Genomic DNA, 15404 nt, shown 5'->3' with positions numbered 1-15404 from the left:
CTGTGGTAAAAGTACAACTTGGTGATGACAGTAAATAATATTGCATTTTATACATGAAATTTGTGCTAAGATAGAACTCATGTGTTTTTACCATACACAAGCATACTGAAACCTATGTGAAGGGATGGGCATGTGAACTAGTATGATTATATATTTCACAACATAGACATTTTTGAAACAACATTTTATACACTTTACATGTATATCATATGTACTAGTTACATTTCTGTTGCTGGAATAAAATACCATGACCAAGGCAACTTATAAGAAAAGGGTGTACTTTGGCTTATGGTTACAGAGTGTTAGAGTTAAACATGTAGCCGAGCATGGTGGCACACACCTGTAATCCCAGCCCTCTGGGAGGCAGAGGCAGGCAGATCGCTGTGAGTTTGAGGCCAGCCTCCTGTACATTGTCGGTCCTGGACAGCCAAGGCTACAGAGAGAAACCCTGTCTTATAAAAACAACAACAGTGAGTGACTGGCGTCAGAGTCATGGCAGCAAGTATCAGGCATGGCTGCTGAAGCAGGAAGCTGAAAGATTGCATCTTTAAGTTCAAGCACCAAGCAGAAGGACCTGGAAGTGGCATGAAGCTGTATAATCTTAAAGCCTACCCCAGTAATGTGCTTCCTGTTGCAGGGTTACAATTAAATTGCCCCCAAAAGTGCCACTGACTTGGAACCAAGTGTTCAATTACTGAAGCCTATTGGGAACATTTCTCATTCTCAAACCACAACACTATCTTATTTGTCATTTTTTTTCTAAAGAAAGCTGTGTAAAATTAAAGAAATAAGACAAATGAAACTAAGAAAGTATTCAGTATGAAGCTTAGAAACATTCAAAGTTCTCCTGTAGCTTCACTTCAAGGACTCCCAGGCTTTAGAATTCTCTCCGAGTACAAAGTCTAGGCAAGGCATACAGAGGAGAGAGAAACACAGAGGGGACCAGTAGGTAGTTGGCGACGTCCCCACACAGGCTGTTGTCAGAGTCCCACTTCTCTATTAATTGAACTTCTTCTGTCTTGGAAGAATTGCAAGCCATGCAGGCACATTTGATTTTCTCTAACAAAGTATCTGCGGGGATGGCTCAGTTCAGCCTATAACATCATGAAACGTAGAATACATACAGAGTCTTGGGCTAGGGTGTAGATATCTGTGGTAGTGGAATTGTTTGGCCATACATGTCTGTGTTCCTCAATGATTCCACTCAGCATATCATGTTGCCTTTCAGGGCCACTGAACAGAGACAAGGGCTCTAGCAAGAAACACAGTAGGAAGGAATTTGCCTCTAACCTTTTAGGAAGATCTGGAATATTATCGGCCTCTGTTTCTTGAAGCTGTGGCAAGCATCAAGAAACTCACTTTCCTTCTTTGAGGCTCATCTATATAATATGATTCTTGACTATTATTAACTTCCTAAGCCTAGCTTTCCAGATTCCATGATGCTAGTCTGTGAGAGTCTAACATACCAATAACATACTAAAAGCTTGGGACGTAGCTCATCTTGTAGAGCCTTTGAGCAAAGCACAGCCCTATAACTAGCCTCTATAATTGTGGAAGAATAAATTACTGTTATTTCAAAATGTCTTCTTAATACTAATTGAAAGGAATACACATGATTAAAAAAAAAAGCTTTTGCTTATGTGACTCAAGGTTAAAAAAAAAAACCAAAAACCTTTGACAGGGAAAATTTCCTGGTTTATGGTTTATCAGAGTAAGCTCAGTATAATCAAACAAACTCTAAAAGAGGGAGAAAAGAGGTATGGAGTCAGACAGACTTGGTAATGCTACCTGTTAGTCATGGTTCTCCAGAGGGAGAGAACAAATAGAAGAACTGTACATTAAAATGAGAATTATTAGAATAGCTTACACAACACAATCTGAGTAATCCAACAATGACTGCCTCACAGCGGAAAGCCTGAGAACCCAATAGCTGCTCTGCACCTAAAGCTGGGTGTCTCTGTAGTACCATTGTGACAGTGGAGGCCCACGAGGTTTATGGAGAGACACTGGTCTTAGTTCATATTGCAGCCTTAAAGAAACTGGGTTATGATATCAGTGAAGGAATGTAGCAAGGGCAAGCAAAAATTTGATCTCAGCCATGGAAATGTAATACATTTTGTAAAATAGCATAAAAATGTTTCCAAATTAGATCCTTTGATAGTAACAAAATAATACATTGTAAGACATAGTACAAAATATAAAAGAAAATAAGGGGCCAGAGAAGTGGTTTAGTAACTAACAGCAATGTTCTTCTAGAGGACCCGAGTTCAGTTCCTGGGTACCCATGCCAAGCAGCTCGTAACTGCCTGTTGCTGCAGAGAATGCACCATCATCTCTGGCTCCAATGTTAATTGCACTCACACATATATACTAACACAGATATCCCTCCAACATAATTAAAAATAAATCTTTAAAACCAACAAAATGAATGAAAATAAATGTAGTATTCTTACTAATACCTAATACTTACAGAGAGCTTTACATTTCACAAAATTGTTTTTCCTAATGATTTTAGTTCAACTTTTACAAAGGAGTAGGCATTAAGACATGACAGTGAACATATCTCCGGGATATAACATTTGCATTTCACAGACATTAAATTATTTGGTCAAGTCAGTTCAAGTGTCAGATGACTACCTAGAACAATCCCAGCTATTTGAGTGGCTGAGGCAAACAGACTGCAGATTCAGTGCTTGCCTGGGTTACATAGTGAGTTCATGGCCAGCTTGAGCAATTTAGTGAGACTAATTAAAACAAAAATTAAGTGAAGAAAGTACATAGAAACCGAGAATGTATCTCAGTAGTACAGCACTTGCTTAGAATGTGTGAAGGCCCTAGCTTCAACCCCCCTCTCAACACGTCAAAAGAAAACAATAAAAAAAAAAGGCAGCCAAAATGCCATCAAGAACAAAAATATTTTTAATTTTTACAAGGTTAATAAGGGGTAGACCTGGGACTTGAAAATGGAAGTTCTAATTCTAAATAGAAATCCTTCTTACTGAAGCAACTTTTCTAGTAAATAATTTATTTGAAAATGTTTATATGGTAGGTACAAATTATATAGCTGATAAAATAGGGTTGCTTAAATTAGTCCACAGTTTCTGTGAGTGTAGGTTTTCTTTTATTTTCTTTTTATTTTTTTATGTATACATTTACAGCCAGAAGAACCACAAAAACTCAGGAATTATATTTATGTTACATTTATAGTGTTTTGGCTATTTGTAGTTGGCAACCTTGAAGAAAACATCTTTCCTATCTTGATGCGTCTAAAATTCTGATATAAATCAATATCTCTCATATTTTATTCCTTCTCAGGCCTCTGATGATGTTGAAGACCAGATAGGTTAGTTTTACAATTAAGCTTAGTTGTGTAGGGGTTAAGTTGTTTTTAGGTCTAGATAGATGTTTTAAGTTGATAGAGATGAGTGTAGCTTCTTAATGCCTGAGTCTCCTAGATAGTTCAAAGTAAAATTTTGGTTGTTTTTCATTTGAAACATTAGTTTATATCTACATTCTTCTTCCCATTCACTTACCCAAATCATAATGTAAGCTAGCAGGCTTATCTAATATGGTAGAATAGGCAAGGAAAGGTGATGCCAGCCTTTGATGTGGTATACACCATATTTTATAGCATTTGCCCACTATTACTTTCCACATAGCATCCTGTCACATAGTTGTTTACCTACCTGGCTTCATGTTACTTGACCATACTACTTTAATTGGCATTATCCTTTTCTCACAATATCATGAATCTTTAGGCTAAATCCAGTGACTTCTCTAAGTAGTAGTCAAAAATCTTCCTTGCTTCCTGTACCGTTTGGGCCTATTTTTTGTGTCCCATAGTACCTTCATCACCTCCAGCATCAATCTTTAATGTGCCTGTGCTATGGTAGCACTTCTCTATTTCTTAATGTCAGGTAAAGGTACTCTGTATGCGCACATACATGTGCATGTACTTGTGTGTGTACACGTGTACATAAGTTACTATTTGCATTTGATGTACAAGGGCATGGCTACTTTAGAATATTACAACACAAAGTCATCTAGATTAATTACCAACTATGTGGAATTGAATTGTAAACTTTTTGAAAATTCTGATGTTCCAATAAAGTTACTTAATTTTATCAATCCTCAGTTTCTTACTGTAAAATGCAAGTTATCAGGATAGACTCATATCTAATTTTGTAGGGACTACCTTCATACTGTTTGGAGACTCTTTTAGAATTAGCAAACAAATAATTTAAAATAAAAAAACATAGGTATAAGAAAACATATTTGCCTCATTAATGTTTAGCTAATCCAATTATGGGACAATAACAATCCCTACCCAACTAAGGACTGGCAAAGAGGACAGAGATAATTAAGATGAAAATGCTTTACCTTGCCAATGCTAAGAAAGGAACCCACAGCTTTGCCATTTAAAGCAAGTACTCTACCACTGAGCTGTATCTTCAACCTGTGAAAGTGCTTTCTAAAGCATGGAATATGGCATGGATTGAGTCCAACTTCAAGATGGTCAATTTAATGTGCTATATAAGCTTTCTAGGTCTAGATATTTGTATGTAAAATATTTTAACTTGTTTATTTTCTGAGAGACATTCCTTGATAATCTTTCAAGTTATACTTTGAATGTAAAAGCAAATTATTTTAAAAGGAAACATTTTAAACTTCTAATTATTTTCTTTTTTAAAAAAATATATTTTTTAATTTATTCATATTACATCTAAATTGTTATCCCATCCCTTGTATTCTCCCATTCCTCCCTCCCTCCCATGTTCACCCTACTCCCCTCCCCTATGACTGACTGAGGGGCACTCTTCCCCTGTATATGCACATAGAGTATCAAGTCTCTTCTTGGTAGCCTGCTATCCTTCCTCTGAGTGCCACCAGGCCTCCTCATCCAGGGGATGTAGTCAAATATGGGGCACCAGAGTTAGTGTGAAAATCGGACCCCACTTTCCACTAAACTGTGGAGAATGTCCTGTCCATTGGCTAGATCTGGGTAGGGGTTTGAAGTTTACTGAACGTATTGTCCTTGGCTGGTGCCATAGTTTGTAGAAGAATGGATAAAGAAACTGTGGTACACTTACACTATGGAATACTACTGAGCTATTAAAAACAAGGAATTCCTGAAATTTGTGGACAGATGGATTGAACTAGAAATGATCATAATGAGTGAGTTAACCCAGAAGCCGAAAGAGTCAAATTTTATATACTCACTTATATCTGGACACTAGCCCAAGGGATATGTCCCGTGAAAGTCCTCACTTACCAGGAAACTGGGACAGAGGGGAGGATATCCTATTGTGACTCTAGATGAGAGAAGCATGGGAGAATAGCAAAGTAGAAGGATCCAGAGGGTCCTAGAAACCTACAAGAAGAACATTATGATAGGCAGATTTGGGTCCAGGGGTCCCTCTCAAACTAAGGCACCAGCCAAGGACAATACAGGCTGTAAACTTCAAACCCCTACCCAGATCTAGCCTATGGACAGGACATTCTCCAAAGTTGAGTGGAGAGTGGGGTATGACTTTCACATGGCCTCATATTTGACCATGTCCCCTGGAGGGGGAGACCTGGTGGCACTCAGAGGAAGGATAGCAGGCTACCAAGAAGAGACTTGATACCCTATGAACATATACAGGGGGAGGAGGTCCCCCTCAGTCACAGTCATAGGGGAGGAGAGTAAGGGGAAAATGAGAGGGAGGGAGGAATGGGAGGATACAAGGGAGGGGATAACCATTGAGATGTAATATGAATAAATTAATAAAAAATAAAAAACAAAAGACAAAATGGCTGAGAAAGTAATTAGGGAAACCACACAGTTCACAACAGCCATCAAAAAAATTCAAGGATCTTGGTGTGACTCTAACCAAGCAAGTGAAAGTCTTATATGAAAAAAAAATTTCAAGCCTCTGAAGAAAGAAATTGAAGAAGATATCAGAAGATGGCAAGATCTCCCATGCTCATGGATTGGTAGGATTAGCATAGTAAAAATGCCCATCTTACCAAAAGCATTCTAGAGATTCAATGCAATTCCCATCAAATTATTCTCATGAATGTCATATGGTTCTCCCTGCTGTATGTATTTTGTTTTATACATGTATAATAAAATAAATGTATAAAAATAAAAAATGTTTTACAGGTAGAAAAAAAAGCCAACAAAATTCTTTACAGACCTTGAAAGAACAATTTTCAATTTCATATGAAAAAACAAAACAAAACAAAAACCCTGAATATTAAGACAATCCTGTACTTGTCTTTGCCTGGTGTGGTAGTGCACTCCTTTAATCCCAGTACTCAGGAGGCAGAGTCAGGCAGATCTCTGTAAATTTGAAGCTCGTCTGGCCTAAAATTTGAGTCCAAGACAGCCCAGAGCTACACAGAGAAACTTTGTCTTGGAAAACAAAAAACAAACAAACAAATGAACTTCTGGAGGTATCTCCATTCCTCATATCAAGCTGTACAATAGAGCTATAGTAATATAAGCTACATGGTACTGGCATAGAAACAGATTGGTATATCAATGTAATAGAATCAAAGACTCAGAAATAAACCCACACACCTATGGACACTTGATTTTTGACAAAGAAGCCAAAATCATACAATGGAAAAAAGATAGCATCTTTGGCAAATGGTGCTGGTTTAACTGGATATCTACATGTAGAAAATGAAAAGAGATCCATATTTATCACTCTGTACAAAATTCAAGTCCAAGTGGATTAAAGACCTCAGCATAAAAACAGACACACCAAATCTGTTAGAAGAAAAAGTGGGGAGAACCTTGGACTCATTGGCACAGGAGACAACTTGCTGAACAGAACTGCAACAGCTCAGGTTCTAAGATCAGTAATTAGTAAATGGGACCTAAGGAAACTGAAAAGTGTCTGTAAGGCAAATGACACTGTCAATAGATCAAAACAACAGCCTACAGGCTGGGAAAAGATCTTCTAAACCCTACATCCGACAAAGGGCTAATATCCAGAATATATAAAGAACCCAAGAAATTAAACACCAACAAGCCAAATTATCTAATCAAAATGGGCACAGCTAAAGAGAATTCTTAATGGAGGAATATTGAATGGCCAAAAAACAAAGAAATACTCAATGCCCTCAGTATTCAGGGAAGTGCAAATCAAAACAACTCTGAGATTCCATCTTACACCCTTCAGAATGGCTAAGATTAAAACTCAAATGACAGCACATGCTGGCCAGGATGTGGAGAAAGGGAACAACTCCTCCATTGCTGGTGGGAGTATAAACATATACAATTATCTTGAAAAATCAATATAGCGCTTTCTCAGTAAATTGGGAATAGTGTTACCTCAAGACCAAGCTATATCACTCCTGGGCATATACCTGAATGATGTGCCACCATACAACAAAGACATTTGTTCAACTATGTTCATAGCAGCCTTATTCATAAAAGCCAGAATCTGGAAACAGCCTAGATGTCCCTCAACCTAAGAATGGATGAAGAAATTGTGGTACATTTACAAAATGGAATAGTACACAGCTATAAAAAACAAGGAAGTCTTGATATTTGCAGGCAAATGGAAGGAACTAGAAAAGAGCATCCTGAGTGAAGTAACCCAGATCCAGAAACACATACACTCTAGGTATATATTCACTTATAGGTGGATATTGGCCACATAGTACAGGATAACCATAGTATAATACACAGACCTGAGAAAGCTAATTCTTATTCAGAAGGGCAAACAGAACAGACACTGGTAGCAGTTGAAGAGAAGGAACAGGAAAGGAGCCTACCATAGGTGCCCTTTGGAAGATTCCACTCAGTACGGGATTGAAGCAGATGCTGAGACTCACAGGGTGGAGAGCAAGGTGTCTTATGGAAGAGTTGGGGGGATAGAAAGCACTCAAGGGGAAGGGAGTTCCACAAGGAGACCAACAAAGCCAGCAAATCTGGGTCCAGTGAGGTCTGCAGAGACTGATGCCTCAACCAAGGACCTAGAGTCCCTGTTCAGATGTAGTCCATAGGCTGCATGATCTCCTTGTTGGTCCCATAATATAGGGAGCAGGAACTGTCTCTGACATAGACACTTTTGTCCATTTGTTGATCACTTCCTGGTTGAGCATCCTTGCCAGGACACAAAGGAAGAGGATGCAGGCAGTCCTGATAACATTTGATAGGCTGAGGTCAGATGGGAGAAGAAGAGGTCTTCCCTTTCTGAAAGCTAGGGGAGGGGGGAGGGGGAGGGGGAGGAAGATGGAGGGTGGTATAGGGAGTCAATGAGGGAGGGGGCTGCAATCCGGATGTGAACTGAATAAATTAAAAATCAATAAATTTACTAAAACATTGCATAACTCTCAAACAAGAATAATTAATTAATTAATAGAATCTTCTTTATTTAAATAGGAAGGAAATACTAGAGTTTGAATGGGTGCTGTTGTTCCCAGAAGCCATATGTTTTTAAATAAAATTCAATTCTCAGTATCAGGTGCCACTGTTTCCTTGAGATGGTCAGAAAGTGCCCAGAGGCTTGCCAAACAATGCAGGCTATTTCCCTTGTACTTGGTTACCCACTAGAAGTAGGTGGAAGACCCTACTGCCAATAGCACCAAACATTTTTGATATAGGAGACAGAGAATTTAAGCTGGAATGAAGTGAAACTTTCCCTTTATGTTGGCTAACATTCATAGTCATAGAAGGTTCTATACAGGTTGCTAAGACAGAAGAATCATCAAAGGTCTTAACTAGTTGTGGACTGCATGCTATGATTCTAACCTGTTAAATAAGATGGGATCACTGACACAGTAGCAGCATTATTGTTTGGGGGGGTGTATCTAAGTACTTTTTAATTGAATTTAAGGCCAACTCTACAGAAAAGAACACATGTCTGATCAAAAGCCTGTGGCTGAAGAGTCACATGCCATAAGAGGGACCATATAGTGAAATTTTGTTAAATGGACAGAGAGTCAAGTTGTCTTTTAATATCTATGTCCATAAATCAGTGATACTCTCAGCCTAGATCAGCAAAGCTTCTTTTAAAAATGGACAATAGTGAGTGCAGACTAATAACTATTCAAAGTACTGAGGCTACACAGGTCAGTGCTCAGCCCTGAACAGAAAACCTAATCCATCCCTTCCAAGGCAAAAAGAACATCATGGAAGAGAGGGATAAAACAATGTAAGAGCTCCATGATGGAAAAGAAGGCTATGCAATGCTTTCTTTTGAATATGAATTGCAAACACAAATACAGAAAAGCTGTTACCACCTGCCTAAGACTTGCCAAATAAAGGTCATGAAAGTTGATTGCATAAGGGTAGACAGACAGCTTAATAGTTAAGAGCACTGGCTGCTCTTATGGAAGATTCAGGTTCGATTTCCAGCTGACAACAATCTGTAGCTCCAGTTCCACAGGATCTCGCACTTTCTTAGCCTCACTAAGAACCAGGTACACATATGGTGCATAGACACACATACAGCCAAAACACACATCAAATTAAAAATTAAAATGTAGGGACTTTAAAAAGATGGGAAGTAGTTGGAAAGAAGAAGGGGCAGAGGAGAGGGAAATGAAGGAGATGAAAATTATCATAATGCATTGCATACATATACAGCAATATCAAATATTTTAGGTGGGTGGTGGTGGTGCACACATTTAATCCCAGGGCTCAGGAGGCAGAAGCAGGCAGATCTCTGTGAGGTGGAGGCCAGCCTGGTCTACAGAGTGAGTTCCAATACAGTGAGTGCTACACAGAGAAACTCTGTCTTCCTGAGCTCATAGAGACTGAACTACCAAACAGAAAACATGCATGGGATGGACCTAACCCCCATACACATGCAACATATGTACAGCTTGGTCCTCTTGTGGTATCTCTAAGATCAGGAGCAGGGGATCTCTCTGACTCTGTTGCCTGCCTTTGGATCGTTTCCCTCTAACTGAATGGCCTTGTCTGCAATCAATAGAAGATGCACCCAGTCGTACTACAACATATATTAAGGTAGATTGACATCCATAGGAGGCCTCTCCATCTCTGAGGAGAAAAGGAGGAGAAATAAGGGAGGGCTAGTGATAGGGAGGGACTGGGAGAAGAGAAGGAAGGAGAAGCTCTAATTGGGGTATATAGTAAATTAATTAATTAATTAATGAAAAAAACCCAAAAGCCAAAATCAAAAACCAAAAGCAAAACAAAGCCCAGCATTGTCAAAAATTTTAGCCAGACTCAGAAAGACATGGTCCCACTCATATGTGAAAACAATAAGGAACCATTAGAGAAAAGTATTGGGATTAGGAGATATAGTATGTAAGAGATAATTGGGATTCAGAGATATAGTATGTAAGAGATAGTGGTAAACATATAAGTAAAATAAAAATATGTTATGCTCATATATGCACAACACATCCTAATATTTTATACAGTTAACATTCACTAGCAATGATGAAGAAGTGGGCCTTGTTCAGAGTACGTATCATTGTGGGGACACCCTCACAGAGGACTCTGGACCCCTTTTTCCATTATCCCGTGGATGATGAAGTGAAAACTTTTTCTTTACCACATAGTTAATGTTGGAAGACGTCTACAGACCAAGGAAGTAAGGAGCATAAGCTATAAGTTCAGTTATCTTCATGAAATATATGCCCAATAATAAAAGTTCCATCTTTAGGGTTTAACTCTATATATCTAGACTGATAACGACAATTTGGTATTTGGTAGCTATATTTTGTTAAATTAACAAATAAGTTCAATTGTTACACAAGTCATACTACAAGTGCTTGACAGTATCATGTTATTAGGAGCTACATATTGAAAGAATATCTCTAGACCATTTCTCCTCAACTTGTGGACCACACCCCTTGGGAGATCAAAAGAATCTATCTACAGGGGTCACCTGAGACCATTGGAAAACACATATTTACATTACTATTCAAAACAGTAACAAAATTACAGTTATGAAGTAGCAATGAAAATAATGTTATGGTTGGGGTCACCACAACATGGGGAACTGTATTAAAGGGTCACTGCATTAGGAAGGTTGAGAACCACTGTTCAAGTGAGTGTCCATCCCTATAGAAAGTTCCATTGAATAGTGCTACTCTTACTGATGACAGGCACTTGCTATATATTATCATTCATACTATTAGGCAGCCATATGATGCAAGAAGTACTGTGAGTTCTGTTGGACAGATAACGGAACTGGCATGTGAATGGCTTTCAACATACACTACTACAGATTGCCATGTTCTAGGCTTTTCTTTATCATTCCTAGACATCCCTCACTCAGTAAAGGCAGGAAAAGTAAAAAAGGTGAGCAAAATGTTGCTCATTACTCAATCAAAAGCCTATAAGACAAGAATCACTTGATCATCTTTCTTAAGCTGTAACTGACTTCAGATTATAGATTTGCTTATATCCATATGGTAAGAAAACTAAGGACTGTTGAGCAATTGAGCATAATTGTTCCTATATTGAGAGAAAAATGTATTTTTCACAATGATAGCATTGTTTTAAAATTTTTAGTTTCTCTTTGTCAGGGCTGACAAAGTGGCATCCTTTCTTTGCCACACACTACAGACACTTGGGCATATTAATTAATTCCTGAAAAATCTGTAAAATTCACATATCATAGTGTCAGTTCAAGGATAGTACGAGAGTATGGTGAAAACCAAAGGCTAACCCTAGAAAAGGGGGTATGAATAGGCTTAGGGAAGCATACAATCTATCATACAAGCCAACTTATAAACACCAGTAAGTGGAGGGATAGTGTAACATATTTGAAAATAAAGATGAGAGGTGAACACTGAGGGTTAAAAGATTAAACCAGGATGGAGGAGCAGGAGACAGGAGGGGCATGGAGTGCATTAACCAAAACTCAGAATTATGAAACAGCCTTATGGAAATCCACTATTTAGTAAACTAATTTCAAAACACAACTTTAAATGAAAAGAGATCACATAGACTTGCATTGCATATGTAGAAAATTTTGCTACAGAAAGACGTGAGTTATTAAGTAAAAACAAAATCCAAGATATGGGATACTGCCCTACAACTTACTGGTTAGGGAAGCCCCAGAAGTCTCACAAACAATACAATCTGTTGCCATTTTCCTGGATTACTCGTTATTACTAATACACTATTGTTGAACACAAGATACACTTTGCCTATAGCACACGGAGAATTCAATTTCAAGCCAACCAGGATTTTCATTCCCTAGTGGCAAGGGTTCATAGTACTGGAAGAGAGAAAAGACATCAATGTACTAGAAAGACATCCGGTACTAGAACTTGCATGCTACAGTGTCAGTAACTGCTTTCTGACTAGATTTGAGATCTGCTCCACAGGGAGGTGTTTGACTCCTAGTACTAAGAACCTAGTTAAAACTCAATCACAGTTCCTAGGATAGAAGGTTAATTGTTCTATTGCTCTTTTGCTAGGCGGTTACGCTCTCAACTTGTCTTCAAAGTACCTATGTTTGTACCCATCGACCTGGGCTGTTCTCAACTATGGTCAAAGAGGCTTCTTGTTTTTCTTTCCTTCCTTCCTTCCTTCTTTCTTTCTTTCTTTCTTTCTTTCTTTCTTTCTTTCTTTCTTTCAATATGTATTTTATGAGCATTTCCCCACATGTATGTCTGTATAACCCATACATGCTTGGTACTCACAGATACCAGAGTAGGGTGTCCGATCTTCTTGGACTGGTATTCTGGACAGCTGTGAGCCACCATGTGGGTGCTAGGAATGAAATTTGGGTGCTCTGAGATAACAGTTAAGTGCCCTCAACCACTGAGCCATTTCTCCAGCCCTGAAGCTCCTTTTTAAGTATATAGCAGCCAATGGTATGATGCATAACTGGTCAAAGTGCTCAAAGTAGGAGACTCTGTGTCCAACCATAAATGGAACATCTATATTAACCCTGTGACCACCAAGGCTCTAGAGAATATCATGAAAGAGGAAACAGAAATAATGTAAGAGTTTAAGGAGTAGAGATGTGCTGTGAACTGCTGTCTTCTGGATCTGTAGGGTGGCATGGGTACATAAGAAGTTTGCCATTCCCAAACCCCACGCCCATTAAGCATACTGAGATTTATCAGTTGTCCTTGATTAAATATTCTTCAAGTTGTTGCTGGTCTCTGGTGAATTTCCAGAGTTCTGAATTGGTTGGTTATGAGATTTTGACCAGAATTTTCAGTGCTTTTATGTACAGGTAGGATTATTACGGTCCTCAGTCTATCATTCTAAACATCTACAATTCTACTGCATGTTTCTAGTCTTTTTTTAATTAAGCATTTTTTACTTTTTACATATACATTTATATTATTACACTTATATACAATAAACTACCTATAGCAAGAAGAACCATGACAAAATTGCATGGTTTTAATGAGTACTCTTTTAAAGATAAGTTTAAGATTAGTTTGTTCAGAACTCTTATCATGGAAGAGTATCTACTTTTATCAAATGGTGTATCTCCACCTACAGAGACGGCCACACCAATTTTACCTTTTATTCTTTACTGTACAAAGGTGACCTTGTATTCTTGGAATGTATCCTACTTGGTTTGCATGCATGGACTTTGGTGTTGAAATGTAATTGCAACTATAACGATGGTAGGAAGTGGGACCTTTAGAATCCCTGCCTTTATAAATAAATAAGCGCATTATTAAAAGAGTGCGTTTATTACAAAAGAGTGATCCAAAGATTTTATTTTACTGTCATTTACCTTTCTGTCTTCTCCATACAGAAGGACACATTAAGAAGTCTTGAGCTAGACATTAACATTTTTATCTTGTGTTTCTTGTACAAATAATGGTGTGAAATTTATTTTCTGATTTTTTTTATATAAATTACCATATTGGGGGTATTCTTGTATAGAAGCAAAAATAACTTGAGTAGTTTTGACTATACTGTTTTGTAAGTTATTGAGTTTATTTGTTTACATTTTTGGCTAGACCTTTGGCATCCATGAAGATGAATGAGCCTGACTTCTATCTTTCCTTCCTTCCAATGTTTTTTCCCAAGCAGCATTAAAACTGTGTCTGGTTCCTAAAACAGATCAGCGAGTGTTCACTCATTTTCTGTTGTAAGAGAAACTGGAATGATTTCTTGTTTGAGTGTTTGTTAGAACTTGCCAGTAAAGCCATCTGGTCCTGGAGTTTTTAATGTGAGAAGACTGCTGCTTACAGACTTAATTCATTTAATTGTTCTAGAACCATGTGGGATTCAATTTCTTATTGAATGAGTTTTGGGATATTAGACTTCTAAATTTTTATCTGTTTTATCTAAATATTCACATTTGTTGAAAGGAAATTCTTCATAATTTCTTATCTCTCTAACTTGAAGCATCTGTAGTAACCTATTTTTTCATTGTGAAACATTTACAGGAAAAATATAAAATACATGATTTTTCTCTGCTTAGAAGTTTTGAGCCTAACAACTAGTTTTTTCAAATATATTTTCTTTTTCTTTCTTTCGTTCCTTTTTTTTCTTTTTTTCCCCGCACAGTCTATTTCCACTGGTGAATATAGCTGGACTTATTGCTTTAAGGTGTTCCTTATCAGATAATGCATAAAGAGCAAAGTTTATAAAACAGTCCTTATTAGTAAAAGATTGCTTAAGAAAAATGTTTTTGAATTCTCATCTTCGTAGTCACTAGTTTTTCCTCAGCTTTCCCAGTATTCTTCACAGCCATCATCTCCTCTTTACAAAGTTTACATCTTGGACTCCATATTCTCTTTCATTGCTCTATACAACTGTGGTGGTTTTTTTTTTTTTCCAACCAACTCATGCTTTCTTGATGATCATTGTTTTCCAGGCACTTTAATGACTGGATAATATGAAACCTCTAACAGTACTCCTGGAGTTGTGTTGCTTGCTATACATTCTTTCCTTTACATTTGAGTTACCCAGCCAATTTGTCAATGTCTCAAAGTGATAGCTAGTTAGGAGTTTGCGTACTTATGATATATATATATATATGTATATATATATTTCCATAATTTCTGATTTATACCTTCTTTCTCATCTCAGGAACTACAGTTTCTCTTCTCCAAGGTGTGTCACAGAAACTCCATTATTTCTTTGCTTTTATGGCTTTGGGGTTGGCTGTAAAAGAGATTCTGACATTTCCCTAGTCTAATTGAAAGATGTAAAGCCTTCCTCATCCTAAAGGATGGCACCCATTAGAGGGGAGGACACTATACACACAGTGTTGAAAAGTTAAAAATAAATTTGAAAAAATACCCAGTATGCTGGCTTTCTGGTCTACTGATGCTCAACAGTTAAGGCTACGTATACCCCCAAAGGACAAGGTAGTTAGAGGTTGTGAATAGCTGGTACCTGGAGAATGGTCTGACCACATTCTGAACAGGTTCAATTATTATATCTGGAAACACACACACTTTTCTCCGCCTTCTATCCCTAATCTGTTCTTAATGTCATC

This window comes from Acomys minous (assembly GCF_964271855.1).
Source record: "Acomys minous genome assembly, chromosome: 7".
NCBI classification, from domain to species: Eukaryota; Metazoa; Chordata; class Mammalia; order Rodentia; family Muridae; genus Acomys; species Acomys minous.
This window is presented reverse-complemented; position numbering follows the sequence as displayed.